The sequence below is a fragment of the Sus scrofa genome, chromosome 14 (genome assembly GCF_054392235.1).
Source record: "Sus scrofa isolate SSC_HxYL_T2T_F1_AM1 chromosome 14, Sscrofa_HxYL_maternal_Yorkshire_Landrace_v2.0, whole genome shotgun sequence".
Taxonomy (NCBI): domain Eukaryota; kingdom Metazoa; phylum Chordata; class Mammalia; order Artiodactyla; family Suidae; genus Sus; species Sus scrofa.
Window position 1 is genome coordinate 19,808,729 of NC_139396.1, and position 18,384 is coordinate 19,827,112.

The following is an 18,384-nucleotide window of genomic DNA, read 5'->3' on the forward strand; positions in this document are numbered from 1 at the left end:
ATGCATATGGAGTCAAAAGAAAGCTGGAGCAGCAATACTCTTTTCAGACAAATTAAACCTTAAAATAAAGAATATTATAAGAGACAAACAAGGTCATTACATAATGATCAAAGGATCAATCCAAGAAGCATGCATAGGGATGGTAAATACATATGCACCGAAAGAGGGTTACCTCAAAACATAAGGCAACAGCTGTTAACCTGACCAAGGAGGTGAAAGACTTCCATGCTGAGAACTCTACAACTTCACCCAAGACAGTTAAAGAGGATTCAAAGAAACAGAAAGATGTTCCACACTCCTGGATTGGAAGAATTAATATCATTTACATGACCCTCCTACCCAAATCAATCAACAGATTCAAGGCAATCCCTATCAAATTACTCATGCCATTTTTCACAGAACTAGAACAAACAATCCAAAAATTGATATGGATCCATAAAAGACTCAGAATTGCCAAAGCAATCCTGAGGAACACAAACCAAGCAGGAGGCATAACTCTCTCAGACTTCAGACAATATTACAAAGCTACAATCATCAAGACAGTGTGGTACTGGTACCAAAACGACATACACTCCAATGGAACAGAATACAGAACCCAGAAATAACCCCAGACAACTATGGCCAAACAATCTTTGACAAACGAGGCAAGAATACAAAATCAGGGAAAGATTTTCTCCTCCCCAAGTGGTATGGACAAAGCAGAACAATTCCACGTAAATCACACTCTCATACTAGAACTAGAACACACTCTCATACCGTACACAAAAATAAAATCAAAATGGCTTAAAAACTTAAACATAAGATAAGACATCATAAAACTCTTGGAAGAGATCATAGGCGAAACATTCCCTGACATCAAACATTGAAAGGTTTTCTTAGGTCAGTCCCCCAAAGCAATAGAATGAAAAAACAAAAATAAACCAATGGGAGCTAATCAAGCCCACAAGCATTTGCACAGCAATGGAAAACTTTAAAAAAACAAAAAGACAATCTATGCAATGGGAGAAAAGTGTTTCAAATAATGTAACTGACAAGAGCTTAATTTCCAAAACATACAAACAACTTATACAACTCAACAGCAAAAACAAAACAAACAAACAAACAAAACCCAGTTGAAAAATGAGGAGAAGGGGACTGGATTAAGATGGCAGGACAGAAGGAATGGAGTTCACCTGCTCTCTTCAAAACAACAAAATTACCACCAAATGCTGAACAACCTTCAACAAAATGGATTGGAAACTTTCAAAAAAGATATCCTACTCCAAGAAACAAAGAGGAGACCACATCAAGATGGTAGGAAGGCCTATTATGTGATATACACAAGCCCATGAGCATCATGTGGGCAGCACACAGACTGGAAAGGAACTGTGTCACAGAGACCCACCTATAGGAGCGAGAGTTCTGAGTCCCACATTGGATCCCCATACCTGGGGGTATGGCATTGGGAGAAAGAGCCCCCAGAGCATCTGGCATTGAGGGTAGTAGGGCTTCTGTGATAAAGCTCCATGGGACTGGGGGAGACAGAAACCCCATTCTTTTTTTTTTATTATTATTTTCCCACTGTACAGCAAGGGGGTCAGGTCATCCTTAGATGTATACATTGCGGTTACAGTTTTTTCCCCCACCCTTTCTTCTGTTGCGACATGAGTATCTAGATATAGTTCTCAATGCTATTCAGCAGGATCTCCTTATAAATCTATTCTAGAAACCCCATTCTTGAAAGGTACACACAGGCTTTCATATCCACGGGGTCCCAGACAAAGTAGAGACTCCATGGGAATCTGGGGAAGGGCTGACTGCAGTTCTTGGAGGATCTCCTGGGAAAACAGGGAGTGACTGTGGATCACTGCTGGGGAAGGACACTGGAAGCAAAAGTCTCAGGAGTGCTCACTGGCATGTGTTCCTCTAGAGGTGGCCATTTTGGGAAAATCCGGCCCCACCTATCAGCGCTGAGAAGCCCCAGGTCAAACACGAATCCAGGTGAGATCACAGCCCCACCCATCAGTAAACAGGCTGCCTAAAGACACCCTAATCACACAACTGTCTCTAATCTCACCCAGAGCAAAGACCCATCCTCCAGAGGGATAAGAAGCAGCTCCACCTACCAGTGGGCAGGCACCAGTCCTTTCCATCAGGAAGCCTATAGCAAGCCCCCATACCAACTTCAGCCACAAAGGGTGCGGACTTCAGAAGAAAGAGGGGCTACCACATTGTTTTCTGGAAAAAGGAGACCACACCAAAAACCTATAAAAATGTAAAGGCAGAGAACCATAACCCAGATGAAGGAGAGAGAAAAACCCCAGAAAAACAGCTAAGTGATCTGGAGAGTATCAGCCTCCAGGAAAAAGACTTTAGACTGATGATCATAATGTGCTGCAGGGCATTGGAAACAGATGGGAGGCAAAGACTGATAATTTACAGGAAACACTGAGCAAAGAAATACGAAATTTAAGACTGAAGCAAGCAGAGATGAAAAATACAATAACTGAAATATAAAATTCATTAGAAGCAGCCAACAACAGAATACATGAGGCAGAAGAATGAACAAGTGAGGTGGAGGACACACTATTGGAAATCACTGATGTGGAACAGAAAAAGAAAAAAGATTGAATAGATTGGAAGACAGTCTAAGAGAACTCTAGGACAACATTACATGCACCAACATCTGCATTATAGGGGTGCCAAAAGAAGAAGAGAGAGAGAAAAGGCCAGAGAACCTATTTGAAGAGATAATAGGCCAAAACTTCCCTACCATGGGGAAGGAATCACTCACTGAAATCTAGGAAGCACACTGAGTACCATATGAAATAAACCCAAGGAGGAACACCCCAAGACACATATTCACGAAACTGGACAAAATTAAAGACAAAGAGAACATATGGAAAGCATCTAGGGAAAACAAACACATAACATCCATGGGAATCCTGAAAAGCTTTTCAGCTGATTTTTCAGCAGAAGCTCTGCAGGCCAGAAGGGAGTGGCACGATATACTTAACGAGATGAAAGGAAAAATCTCCAACCAAGGTTACTCTACCCAGCAAGGCTTTCATTCTGATTTGAAGGAGAAAGCAAAAGCTTTACAGACAAACAACAGTTAAGAGCCTTCAGCACCACTAACCCAGATATACAACAAATACTGAAAGAACTTCCTGAGGCAAAGAAAAGGCCACAACTAGAAACCAAAACACTACAAATGACAAGGATCACCAGTAAAGGCATATACCCAGTAAAGGCATAGACACAGTAAATGTAGGAAATCATCCATGCTTCAATATGCTACCAAATCCAGAAATTGGGAGAAGAGGAGGGTACAAATGCAGGACACTGGAGATGCACTTCCAATTAAGAGACCAACAACTTAAAACAATCAGAGAGAGAGAGACGCCTATCTCAAAACTTCAGGGTAACTACAGGCCAAAAACCTACAATAGATACACACACAAATAAGAGCAATCAACTCAAATACAACGCTAAAGGTAGTCATCAATCCACAAAAGGAGAGAACAAGAGAAGAAGGGAAGAAAAAAGAGCAACAGCAACAAATCCAAAACAGTTAATGAAATGGCAATAAGAACATACAAATCAGTAAATAGCCTACATGTAAACGGACTAAATGCCCCAACCAAAAGATCTAGACTGGCTGAATGGATACAAAAACAAGACCCATACATATGCTGTCTTCAAGAGACCCACTTCACTTTCTAGGGACACATACAAATTGAAAATGAGAGGATGGAAGAAAATATTCCATGCAAATGGCAATCAAAAACGCTGGAGTAATGATACTCTTATCAGACAAAATAGGCCTGAAAATAAAGAATATGATAAGAGACAAAGATGGGCATTACATAATGATCAAAGGACCAATCCAGGATCACTTCAATATATAAGGCAACTGCTAACAACCTTAAAAGGAGAAATTAACAACAACACCATAGAGCAGGGGACTTTAACACCCCACTTACTGCAATGGACAGATCATCCGGACAGAAAATCAACAAGAAAACTCAGGCCCTAAATGAAGCATTAGACCAGATGGATTTAATAGAGAGTTATAGGACATTCCATCCAAAAGCAGCAGAATACACTTCTTCTCAAGTGCACATGGAATTTGCTCTAGGAATGATCACATTCTGGGCCACAAATCAAGCCTTGGTAACTTTAGGAAAATGGAAATCTTATCCAGCATCTTTTTCCAAACACAACGCTATTCAACTTGAAATCAACAAGAAAAAAATTGCCAAAAACCACACACACACAAAGACATGAAGGCTAAACAACATGCTACCAAACAAACAATGGATCATCGAAGAAATCAAAGAGGAAAACTATAGCACAAGCAGTTCTAAGAGGGAAGTTTATAGCAATACAAGCATACCTCAGGAAACAAGAGAAAGCTCAAATAAACAACCTAACTTCACATCTAAAGCAGCCTGAGAGAGTGTAACAGACAAGACCTAAAGATATAAGCAGGAAAGAAATAATAAAGATCAGAGCAGAAATGAATGAAAGAGAAAGGAAGAAAAACATAGAAAAGAGCAATAAAAATAAAAACTGGTTCTTTGAAAAGATCAACACAATTGAAAAACCCTTAGTCAGACTTATCAAAAAAAAAAAAAAAAAAGAGGACTCAAATCCATAAAATTAGAGATGAAAAAGGAGAAGTTACAAAGGACATCACAGAAATACAGAGGATCCTACGAGACTACTACATACCAATAAATCTATACCAATAAAAGGGAAATCCTAGAAGAAATGGACAAATTCTTAGAAAACTACAATCTTCTAAGACTAAACCAAGATGAACTAGAAAAGATGAATGGACCAATCACAAGCACAGAAATTGAAACTGTGATTTAAAAAATTCCAAAAAATAAAAGTCTAGGACCAGATGGCTTCACATGAAATTCGATTCAAACATTTAGAGAAGAGATAACACCTATTCCTCTGAAACTATTCCAAAAACTTTCAGAGGAAGGAACGCTTCCAAACTCATTCTAGAAGTCCACCATCACCCTGATAGCAAAACCAGACAAAGATGCCACAAAAAAAGAAAACTACTGGCCAATATCTCCAATGAATCTAGATGCAAAAATCCTCACCAAAATACTAGCAAACCAAATCCAACAGTACATTGAAAGGTTTGTACATTATGATCAAGTGGGATCTGTCCCAGCAATGCAAGGATTCTTCAATATCCACAAATCCAACAGTATGATACACCACATTAACAAACTGAAGAATAAAAACCATATCACCCTCTCCATCGGTGCAGAGAAAGACTTTCACAAAATGCACATGGGTAAAATCCCTTCAGACATGGGTACAGAAGGAACCTACCTCAACATTCTAAAGGGCATATATGACAAACACACAGCTAACATCATTGTGCATGGTAAAAAGCTGAAAGAATTCCCTCTGTGGTGAAGGATGTCTGCTCTCACCACTAATATTCAACATAGTTTTGGAAGTCTTGGGCATGGCAATCAGAGAAGAAAATGAAATAAAAGGAATCCAAATTGGAAAGGAAGAGGTACAACTCTATTTGCGGAGGCATGATACTATACCTAGAAAATCCTAAAGATGCTACCTGAAAACTGTTAGCATTCATTGATGAATTTGGAAAAGTCACAGAATACAAAATTAATACACAGAAATTCATGGCATTTCTATATACTAAGAATGAACGATCAGAAAGAGAAATTCAGGAAACAATCCCATCAACCATCACATCAATGAGAATGAAATTCATAGGAATAAACCTACCTAAAGAGACAAGAGACCTGTACTCTGAAGACTATAAGACACTGATGAAAGACATCCAAGGTCACACAAACAGATGGAAATACCATCTTTTTGGATTGGAAGAATCAATATTATCAAAATTACTGTACTACCCAAGGCAATCTGCAGATTCCATGCAATCCCTATCAAACTACCAAGGACAGTTTTTGTAGAACTAGAAGAAAATATCTAAAAGTTTGTTTGAAAACATGAAAGGCTCAGAATAGCCAGACATCCTGAGAAAGCAAAACAGAGCTGGAAGAATCAAGTTCCCTGACTTCAGATTATTCTACTAAGCATCAAAACCATATGGTACTGGCACAAAGACAGAAATGTAGATCAGTGGAACAGGATAGAAAGCCCAGAATTAATCCCACACACCTACAGTCAACTAATCTATGGCAGTAGAAGCGAGAACATACAATAGAGAAAAGACTGTACCTTCAATAAATGATGCCATGAAACCTGGACAGCCACATGGAAAAGAATGAAATCAGAACACTTCCTAACACCACACACAACAATAAATGCAAAATGGATGAAAGACCTAAATAGAAGACCAGATAACATAAAACTCTTGAAGGAAAACCTAGGCCAAACACTCTCTGATATAAAGCAAAGCAATATCTTCTCAGATCCACCTCCTAGAGTAATAACAATAAAAACAAAAAAAATCAATGGGACTTAATTAAATTTAAAACTTTCTGCACAGCAAAGGAAACCCTAAACAGAACAAAAAGACAACCCAAAGAATGGGAGAACATATTTGCAAATGAAGAGACTGACACGGGGTTCATCTCCAAAATTTATAGTTACCCCTGCAGCTCAATTACAAACAAGAAAATAACCGCATCAAAAAATGGGCAGAAGACCTAAACCGACAATTCTCCAAAGAAGACATAACAGATGGCCAAAAAACACATGAAAAGATGTTCAACAGCACTAATTATTAGAGAAATGCAAATCAAAACTACTAGGAGGAACTACCTTACACCACCCAGAATGGCCATCATTAAAAAGTTTACAAACTGGAAATGCTGAAGAGGGGTGGAGAAAATGGACCCCTTATCATACTTTTGGTGGGAATGCAAATTGGTGCAATACTATGGAAAAGAGTGTGGAGATTGCTCAGAACACTTAAAATAGAATTACCCTTGATCCAGCAATCCTACTCCTGGGCATCTCTCCAGAGAAAACATGACTTGAAAAGATACCTGTACTCCAATGTTCATTGCAGTACTAGGTACAATACCCAAGCCATGCAAACAACCTAAATGTCCATCGGCAGTGGAGGAGATAAAGAAGATGTGGTCCATATACACAATGGAATATTACCCAATCATACAAATGAATGATGGGAGTTCCCACAGTGGCCCAGTGGTCATGAATCTGTCTGGTATCCATGTGGATGCAGGTTTGAACCCAAGCCTTCTTCCATGAGTCAGGGAGCTGGCATTGCTGTCAAATGTGGTGTAGGTCATAGATGTGGCTGATGCCATGTTGCTTGGACTGTGGTGTAGACCAGCAGCTGCAGCTGGGATTCAATCCCTAAATGGAAACTTCCATATGCCCTAGGTTTGGCCCTAAAATGTAAAAAAATAAAATAAAATAAATCATAAAGAATGAAATAATGCCATTTACAGCAGCATGGATGGACCTAGAAATTATTGTCCTAAGTGAAGTTAGACAGTGAAAGACAAACATCATATGATATCACTTATAGGTGGAATCTAAAAAAGGGATACAATGAACATCTTTGCAGAGCAGAAATAGACTTACAGACTTTGGAAAACTAATCGTTTCCAAAGAGACAAGTTGGGGAGTAGGTGGGGTGGGCTGGGTGTTTGGGATGGAAATGCTGTAAAATCAGGTTGTTATGTTTGCTGAACAACTATAAATGTAATAAAATTCAATATAGCCCTGGGAACTATGTCTAGACAACTTATGATGGAGAATAATGTGAGAAAAAAGATATATATGTAAGTGAGACTGGGCCACCTTGCCATAGAGTGAAAAATTGACAGAATCCTGAAAAACAGCTATAATGGGGAAAAAAACACATTATAATCTAAAATCAATGAATTAAAAATAATAAACAAACAAACAAATGAATACATACATACATACATACATAAACTTAGAAGGTTTTGCACAGGAAAACCTTGTTTGCACCTAAACAAACCAAAAAAAAGACGACCCATGGAATGGGAGAAAATATTTGCAAATGAAGCAACTGACAAGGGATTCATCTCCAAAATTTATAATCACCTCCAAAAAAATGGGCAGAAGACTTAGACAATTCTCCAAAGGAGACAGACAGATGGTCATAAAGCACAAGAAAAGATGTTTATCATCACTACTTATTAAAAAAAATACAAATCAAGATACAATGAGGTACTCCCTCATACCCACCAGGATGGCCATCGTCAAAAAGTCTGCAATAAATAACTGCTGTAGAGGATGTGGAGAAATGGGGACCCTCTTAACAGTGTTGGTGGGAATGAAAATTGATACAGCCACTGTGGAAAACACTATGATCATGTCTCAAAAAAACTAAAAACAGAATTATCATATGATCCAGAAATCCCACTCCTGGGCATCTATCCAGAGAAATCCATGACTTGAAAAGACCTAGGCACCCAAGTGTCCACTGAAGCACTTTACAATAGCCAAGATCTGGAAGCAACCTAAATGTCCATCAACAGAAGAATGGATAAAGAAGAGGTGGTACATAAACACCATGGGATATTAGCCATTAAAACGAAAGAACTAATGGCACTTGCAGCAACATGGACGGATATAGACAGTATCATGCTAAGTGAAGTTAGTAAGACAGTGAGACACCAATATCATATGCTATCACTTATATGTGGGATCTAAAAAATATGGATACAACTTCTGTGTAGAACAGAAAATTACTTTGAAAAACTTTCCGTTACCAGGTGGGATTCACCCCAGGTTCACAAGGATGGTTCAACACACTCAAATCAAACAATGCCATGCACCACCTTAACAAAAAAGTCAGAAACCACATGATCATCTCAAAAGATGCAGAAAAAGCATTTGACAAAGTGCAACATATATTCATGATCAAAACTCTTAATAAAGTGGGTCTAAGAGGGAACAATCCTTAACATAAATAAAGCCATTTATGACAAACCCGCAGAAAATATAATACTCAATGGAGAAAAGCTGAAAGCCTTCCCATGAAAATATGGAGCAAGACACGGATGCCCACTCTCAGCACCAATGGTATTCAACATATTACTAGAAGTTCTATCCACAGCAAACACACAAACAAAAGAAATAAAAGCCATCCGAATAGGAAGAGTAGTGGCTAAAACTGTCAGTGTAAAATGATCACAGTAAACCTAGTTAATATCCATTACCACAAAGAGTTACACATTTTCTTTCTGTGATAAGAACTTTTTTTTTTCCTTTTGGCTGTGCCTGTGACATGCAGAAGTTTCTGAGCCAGGGATTGAACCTGCGCCACAGCAGTGACCTGAGCCACAGCAATGATACCACTGGATCCTTAACCCACTCTCCACTAGGGCATCCAAGGACTCTTAAGATCCATTCTCTCAGCTACTCTCCAACACACAATGCGGTATTAACTGCAGTCACCATGCTGTACATTACCGTCCATGATTTATTTATTTTATTTTATTTTATTTTATTTTATTTTATTTTATTTTATTTTATATTATTTTATTTTATTTTACTATTATTATTTATAACTCATCTGTAATTGCACAATGACCATAATAATCCAATTTCACAGGATTTCCATCCACAGCCCAAGCACATACCCCCACCCCCCAAACTGTCTCCTCCGGAGACCATTATTTTCTGTCTTTTATTTATCAATCTGCTAAAAGGGAAGCTGAAGCAGGCTGAGTGACCTTTTAAATGTATGGAACCCCAAATGCTACAAAACGAGATTCCACAGGCTCCAAAGGCTGCCACAGATTCACCCTTCTTTGTGACTATGATGGAATTGTCCACCTATCAGTGTGAGCAGGGAAGATGTTAGGAATGGCTTATAAAAAGTTACTATTTTGCAAGCCCGTTCAGGTTGAGGCTCTTGAATATCATCCTAGAGCTCACTAACACTTCACTGTATGGAATCCAGGGGCTGAGTCAAAATAGAGGGGTCTATTTTGGGAAGGGAAGCAGGAGGCTGTAGGGTCAGCTGGTGGACATGGTGAGCATATGGCTCCCTGTTGGGTTGATGGCTGGATGTGGAATAAAGAAAAATAGGGTCAGGTCATCTGAGAACCAAGGACCTGAGATGAACTCCCCATTGTTAGAAGCATCCTGAACCTTCAGAAAAGAACAGGGACCATGTCTAAATGTTTGGGAATATCAGAGCCATATCTCCTCAGAGAAGGACTCCCCAGGCTCTCCAGGCCTCACTCCCCAAGCCTCCCTTAGAGACAAGGCCTCCCCGCCTTTGTCCTTGTCAGCTCACTGACCCTAGAGGTCCTGCCTATCCCTGAGGACTTGGGTTTCCACAGAGATATGGTGGTGGAGAATTGCTCATACAGCTTACCAGCCTGACCAACAGTAGTTCCCACCACACTGGGGCAACTGGGCACAGGGACACATGGCTCTAGAGACTTGAACCATCTGGACCCTATGTGCATGGTGTCCTGGCCTACCAGCTGTGCCACAGAAGAGCCAGGAATACCTGTGCTTGCCTCAGGGGGTTTTCCTGGGAGAACACTTGCCACCTTACCTCTTATTCATGAATCCCCACGACTTCCTGACTGCTGCTTGTCGGCCAACCACACACCCGAGAAGGTTCTGTGCTAGAGAGTGATCTGCAATCAGCCTCACCCTTCTAGGGCCCCAGATTCTAGGACCATACAAATGCTGAAGGTGTGTCCCTGCCTAAGGTACAGATACCCTAAATCCATCCACATGATTTCCACTGGAATTCACCAGCATTTGGAGGGAGGAATTCTTGACCCTAAAGATTGAATCAACCTGAGAGGAGCAATGCTGTGATTCAGAATGAAGGGCCAAGGCACACATAAAATGGCACACCGCCCAGGATGCCCCACTCACAATTCAAATATAATGTGATATACACACACACCAATGACGCCTGAATATTCTGGCTTGCCACATAATTAAGTCATAACACACAGATGAGTGATATGCTCTAAATGCATTTTTGAAGCTCTTCAAGAAACTCAGGTGACATTTCCGATGTGATATCTGCATGGTATGAATATTTCAAACATGAGCAAACTCAAATTACAAAGCTGAGGTAACCGAACACAGAGCCGATTATCCCAAGCTAGTCTGAACCAGTTCCAGTGCCCTTTCATATATGCATGTGCACACAATCCACTTACACTCTGAGGAGGACCTCAACACCCACCAGGGGATGTAAGCAAAGGACATCACACATACGTATGTGTGTGTGTGTGTGTGTGTGTGTGTGTGTGTCTTCTGAGCACACATGTACCTTTTATTCCTCAGTGTGAATCACCATACAAACTGACCGCCTAAGTTTACATATCTCAATAGACACAAATTCTAAAGTTTTACAGACAAATTCCTACTCACCTGGAATTTTCCACTGCCTCTCCTACTGAGACAGGTTGGGACCTAGCACCTTTGGCTGCGGTGGCTGGAGTGGCTGCAGGGAATGCACCTGGACAAACATCTCCTGGGGAACAAAATACAGCAAAAGTATAAACAATGAGAAAGAACTCTGCTTGCACATTGCGGACAAATCATGAGAAAAATACAACTGCCACTTCTGAAGAACAGAGAGCAAAGGCAGAGGACTATCCATGCCCCCTACATGCACCACACTAAAGGGGTGGGGTGGGCAAGCCCCCTCAGCCACCCCCCGGCCCAATCCCTGGACATGCCCCTATCCTCACCCCATAGAAGGAACTAGCTCACCGCTACTCAGTGAGAAGGTGAACGAGGGAACCTGGTGATTGCTTTAGTGCCTCTATGCTGAAGCAGGTGTCCTGAATAAAGCCTTCACTGAGTTTCTCCTCCAGCATCTTATCAACTGCTCTTGATTAAGGAAGGCCAAGAACTCTAGCTGGTAACACTCCAACTCTATACACATCCAAAACATGGGCCTGAATAAAACAGGTTCAACCTACCTACCAACCAGTTGTCCATGTGGAATACCTACATGTACAGGCTCACGAAAACCAGCAAGTCCTCAGTTGTCTCATGCATAGCCCGTATGCCATGCCATAGCCCTAAAACACAGCCAATCCAGGACTCCTGAACACACACACAGCCTACACCGTTTCTTGGTTTCCAAACACACAGACTTCTCACACCTCTCAGAATACATACCACATAAGCTCCAGGAACTCAAATACACACACAGCCACAATTAGCCTACACTGACTAAGATACACATACAAATGTCAAACACCTATGGACACACACATACAGGTATTCCCAACCCTTGGACATACAGAGGCCCCAAACACTAGGCGTGATGCCTCCTCTTCAAAATACAACCACCCTCCTCCTCCCCCAACATAGACACCAAAGGGCACTCTAAGTGTATGTGTGTCAAATATATGCATGTTTTTACCCTCCCCTGGATAGACACAGACAGACCATCTCTTAGTACCTATTAACAAACACATTAGCAACAAACACATAACACCGCATTCTCCAAAGGAACATACTTTGCACACTCCTAACAACTCCAAGCCATGCGAACAAGACTTGGGCAGTCATGCACCTGGGGATAGACCTACAAACATGGATATGCAAGTAAGACCCATGGACATATCTCCAGAAAACCACATGTGAAATGACTTCCATCTATCAAATGATAAGAGGAGCCAGCTCACACACCTGCATTTACTAACACATAACCATAGCCCATATTTCTCCTACACATCAATGCAAGTCTCCAACTCCCCTGAATAAACACAGAACCTCATCTCTCCATTAGAAACACACATACGAACTCCTGGAAGAGCACATAGGCAAAGCATTCTCTGACATCAACCTCATGAATATGTTCACAGGTCCTTCTCCAAAGGCAACATAAAGGAGAGCAAAAATAAACCAATGGGACCTAGTCAAACTCACAAGCTTTTGCACAGCAAAGGAAACCAGCAAGAAAACACAAAGACAACTTTCACAATGGGAGAAAATAGTTTCAAACAATGCCATGGACAAGGGCTTCATCTCTAGGATATACAAGCAACATATGCAACTCAACAGCAGAAAAGCCAACCACCCAATGAACAATGGGCAAAAGACCTGAAGAGACATTTCTCCAAGGAAGATACACAGATGGCCAACAAGCACCTGAAGCAATGCTCAACATCCCTGATTATTAGAGAAGTGCAAACCAAAACGACCATGAGATACCACCTCACACCAGTCACAATGGCCATCATTCATCAGTCCACAAATCACAAGTGCTGGAGGGGCTGTGGAGAAAAGGGAACCCTCCTGCCCTGTTGGTGGGAATGTAATCTGGTACAGCCACTATGGAGAACCACATGGAGGTACCTTAGACATCTATACCTAGAACTACCCTATGACCCCGCAATCCCACTCTTAAGCATACATCCGGACAAAACTTTCCTTGAAAAAGACACATGCACCTGCATGGTCATTACACAATAGCCAAGACATGGGAACCAACCCAAATGTCCATCAACAGATGATTGGATTGGGAAAATGTGGTATACATACACAATGGAATCCTACTCAACCATAAAAAAGGACATGAGGCCATTTGTGTCACCATGAATGGAACTAGAGACACTCATCCTCAGGGAAATAAGTCAGAAAGAGAAAAACAAAGACCATAGGACATCACTTATAACTAGAATCTAGTATACAGCACAAATGAACATTTCCACAGAAGAGAAAATAATAGACTTGGAGAATGGACTTGTGGCTGCCCGGGGAGAGAGGGAGGGAGTGGGAGGGATTGGGAGCTTGGGGTTAACAGGTGCAAACTATTGATCTTGGAATGGATGTACAATGAGATCCTGCTGTGTGGCATTAAGAATTCTGTCTAGATACTTACATTGCCACACAACAATGTGATGAAAACCTGTACGTACATGTATGCGTAACTTGGTCACCATGCTGTACAGCGGAAAAAAAATAAATGAATAAATAAATAATAAATAACAAAGAAACACACATGTGCACTTCCCCAAATATTTAGGCCTAAAATGTCCCTACTGAAAAATACAAGTGCATAGCCCCAGCAAATATTCTACCAAATGACCATGCCCCTTGAATACACACACAAACTCATACACACAACTCCTCTCCACAAGGCCCAAATATACCCACAATTACCCAGGACATTACAAATATGGCAACGTATAACCCCTATGCATTTGGTTCCAAATACACATATAATACATGCTCAGCATATACATAAAATCACACTTCCCCCCCAGCCTTCATGCAAATACAGAAGCACAGAAACACAGGACAGCCACCTATGGAATATTCACCAGTCTCATAAAAGTTTCAGACTTGCCCTAAACACATCAAAAGACACACACACAGCTCCTGAAAAACTGCTACACAGAAAAGCCAAGAAGCATACAACATGCTACAAATACACAAATAATCATCCTAAAGATAAGGATAGATTCGGGTACTTAAAGTACATGAAAAGTCCCACTGGGGGTGAAAGAAAAGGTTTAACAGAGTTTGGGGAACTGGTGTAAGCTGAGGAGCACTCAAGGAATGGAACCCAGCTATGATCTACACTAACTTGAAGGAAGACCAGGGGCCTGTATGTGTCAGACATGTTGAAGCCACAAACCCCCATACTTAAAACATAGGACAATAGATAGGAAGAGTAAATCCTGTTGCATGAAGTCATGGAGTTAGTAGTCCTTGAAAAGCAGCATTTTTCCACATACCCAAGACAGAAATATAGATGACAGGGGACAAAACTAGGTAAATGGGGACATTAGCTGGAAACCTGAGATGAATTGCCATATTGTACATGTTACCACACTCCTGGTAATACACACAGGACTTCAATAGCATTGGTGACTGACCTGGTTAAGCCATGTAGGGGCAAAGTGAGGGACAAAAGATGTAAGCCTTGCCATCTGCCCCCAAATGAGGAAGAAGGCAAACTTCTCCCTTCTCCTCTTTTCCTTGGATTATAGAAATGGAGCTCTCTTGGTTCTTGGGGCTGCTCTGCTCCCTTGCCAGCCTACTTCTCTCTCTCTCACAAGTGTCTTATGCTAAAAAGCTCGCTCATTGCCTACTGCTTTGTCTCAAGCTGAATTCATTCTGCAATGAGTCAGAAAAGCCTGAGCTTCATGAGTCCTGACACTGGGAGAGAGGTTTTTCCTTAAAAGACAGTGGTTTTGAGGAGTTGGAGTCATTCTTTTGTGGCACAGAAGGTTAAGGATACAACTTTGTCACTGCAGCCATCCAGATCGCTGCTGTGGCATTCATTCCTGGGCCTGGGAACCTCCCCATGTGGCAGATAATATCAAATAAAGGAAAAAAAATAATCATTGTGTTCCAGTCCACTCCTAACCTGGGATCCTGGGTTCAAGTGCCAAGCTACCGTGCAGGTTGATTCAAGTCCCACTCTCAATTTTGGCTGGGTTGAAGTCCCAGCCACGGAGTTTCACTACATTCCCCACATATACAACATAAACGGATTGTACACCCAAACAAACAGACCCCCGTAATGACCAAACATGGCCCTTATGCATAGGCAGATAATCCAAGTCCACCATTAGACACACAATCCCAAACCTCATGGGTGAAAACACCATGTGCCAAATATTCCCCTGAACACCAACTTACAAACACCTAAACACCAACTCCTTGAGTGTGCCTCTGTTACATCTCAAAACCCTTCAAATATAACACTCACCCTTAAAAACGTTCACCAAAACACAGGCATGAACTCCCCTTATACACACATATCCATAGACCTAACCAACCCAGATATCTGACCACCCACCAGACTCCCAACAACCTATTAAATATGTCTGAACCCCATCTAGGCTTGTGCATCATTCATGATTTACATCAGACTACAAAGAGAGGGTGAGCACTACATTCAGGAAAGTTGTCCCCACCATGGACCCAAGCATGCCTTTTGAATATGAGCATTGACAGTAATTTTTATGTTCTGAAGGAGACACCAATGAAACTATGATCATGTACCTTGGCTCTTCACTGATTTTCCAGTGACCTGCACTACTTCCTGGGAAGTGCATGAGGGTTTTCCAATTGGAAATGTTTCTGTCTAGCTTTCCTACTCTTGAGAACTGCATGCTGGAATGGCACACATTTTAATGGCCCACAAACTTTATGCACCTGCCTCTGGAAGCCCTGCAATCACTCAAGTCTTCATGCAGCCCGACCCACAGTGCTGCCAATAAACTGTGGTGAAACACTGCTCCGGACTTTAACTCCATGCCGGCATGAACCCACACAGAGGAGGGCCCAGATATCCTACAGAGTGAAAAAGAGTGCTGAGGGCTCACACCCAACACGTGAAAAGTCCCCATATGCCTTACCAGGGCCTTCACAGAATTAAGCAGAAAGGCCGCCATGACTGGCCCCACCCCCAGGCGGGCCACCCGTTGGGAAACCACCCTCTGCCCTCATGCATGCACTACTGGCTTCCCAAGCAGACCCGCCTCAACAGATGCTAGGAGAGGTTGGTGGAGGGTAGTCCCTGCACCTGACAGCCCTAGCCACTAGTGGACATGTGCATGCTTGCTGGCGTGGGATGTGTGAATACCTAGCCCAGGAATTCTTTCAAGAGAGGAATATAATGGAGAATTGACATGCTCTGGGGAGTTTTTTGATATGTCTTCTCATTGCGATCTTTCTGACCTTCTCCTCTTCAACCTCTCTCTTGTGAGATGATCTCCCACATTCAAATTGCAAACTTGAAAACCGTACATTTAGATATGATCCCCATGAAAGAGTTTGGAGAGCTCCAGCCTAAGCACGGTATCCTCAATTTGGGCCAAGGGCATTCATGCCCTTTGGGCTGCAGTTCCTTAGTTTTGCTTACTGTTTTTTCTAGAAATATTAGGTTCTTTTACCTAGCAAGCCTTAGGGTTCCATTAAAAAGAATTTCTAGCAATGAATTGTAGACATGGAAAACACTCTGAGAGAACTTTCTCCTGTTTCCATGCCTAGAGCTTTTCCAAATACATTTGTTCTACTCAAATGTTTCGCTCTCCGTGTAGTTAGTTAATGCATGGAAGTTTTTCAATAAAGGTTGATTCATAGGTGTTTCCTTTGTAAGGTTTTGGTTACCCTTGTGAAGTAAACTTGACAATCTTGGCCAATTATAGCACAGCAGGTACTTTGGGAACAATTGTACTCTCCCTCCCTACTTCTTTGACTACATCACAGAGTTTCCATTGGCAATCAACCAACAAATACATAGGAGCAGATTCAACTTACTGACCTGACATTGTCATACTTTGCAAAGAAATGTGAACCATCAGGACTGTTCTCCGGTTAGCTGCAACGTTGGAGCATTTCTTCATCAACAGGATACCTCTCATGAGCCCTTACATCTAACAACACCCAGAGCTCCCAAGGGCACAGACTTGAAATGTCCACAAGACACAAACCTGGAATCTCTCAGTGCCTTTAAATTTCCATCAGCAAGTGGAAGATTACCTGTCTTCTGATGCTTGTGATCCATTTCCAAAGATGTTTCTCCTCAGCTGTCAGTGCCTGCCCTGAAGCTCTCTGCAGGAATAATCAGAGATAAGGGTCCAAAAGACATTGAGACACCCACATGCATGACTGGTTTTCTCTAATTACATTTCAGCTAATTTGATTATCTCTGCCTCTAGGATGTAGGGTTTTGAGGTAGTAAACAAAAATTGATTGCAGAATTGGGAATGTCACTTTTCCACAATGTGATTTTCTATCAGGGTCCCTGAGAAGATGCATTCAAATACTATATCAGAGCTATGAGTGAGGATCTTATAAATAATCGGTTGAATGGCTGAACAAGGGGAGGAGACAACAAGGAGCCTGCCCTTCTTGAATGCCTGGGTACAATGCTTGCCTCACCAATCCTCTCATATGAAGTTATTGGTTGAAAAACATTTAAAATTTTCATTATAAGAGCTCAAATACAGAGAAATATTTCCAAATTGTTTATTTTTTCAATCCCCCATCAAGAGGTACTTAATACAAAGCTCACCATGATATTGCTTGAAATCCTCTCACCTCAGCTTCTCACTCTCTTTTGAGTCCATTTTTCTTTGCAAGGGCTAAGAAGCTTCTGAAGCATCTTCCCAAGTCTTTTTCTCAATGTGGGACACTCCTTATAAACCTCTCTTTCCTTCCCTGACACCCTAACATCAGTAGGAATTGTAGTGGTGCTACAGCAGAGAATGAATTTCACCTCCCAAGAGATTTGGTTGCAGTCCTATTAGGTTTCCACCCCTTATCTCCCTTGGCAAGTTTCCTAATTGTCCTCTCTTCTCACCACACAAAACATGAATACTCATTCATATCATTAGAAGAGTGTAAGGTGACATTAATTCTCAACATGAAAATAAGAGTCAGAGAACTGTTTCTCATTTGTGTCTCTGTTTT

The 18,384-nt window shown here is 41.4% G+C and overlaps 1 protein-coding gene across 1 annotated transcript in view; it reads right to left on the minus strand.

Moving 5' to 3' along the window:
- LOC146396394 (uncharacterized) overlaps positions 1 to 18,384 on the minus strand; it is a 291,217-nt gene that overhangs the window by 42,292 nt on the left and 230,541 nt on the right. Inside the window, exons 25-26 of the mRNA XM_084994478.1 lie at positions 17,452 to 17,523; positions 11,365 to 11,467 (exon numbers count right to left, since the gene is read on the minus strand). The gene's annotated coding sequence lies outside the window, so the exon portion shown is untranslated. The remainder of the gene's footprint in view (positions 1 to 11,364; positions 11,468 to 17,451; positions 17,524 to 18,384) is intronic.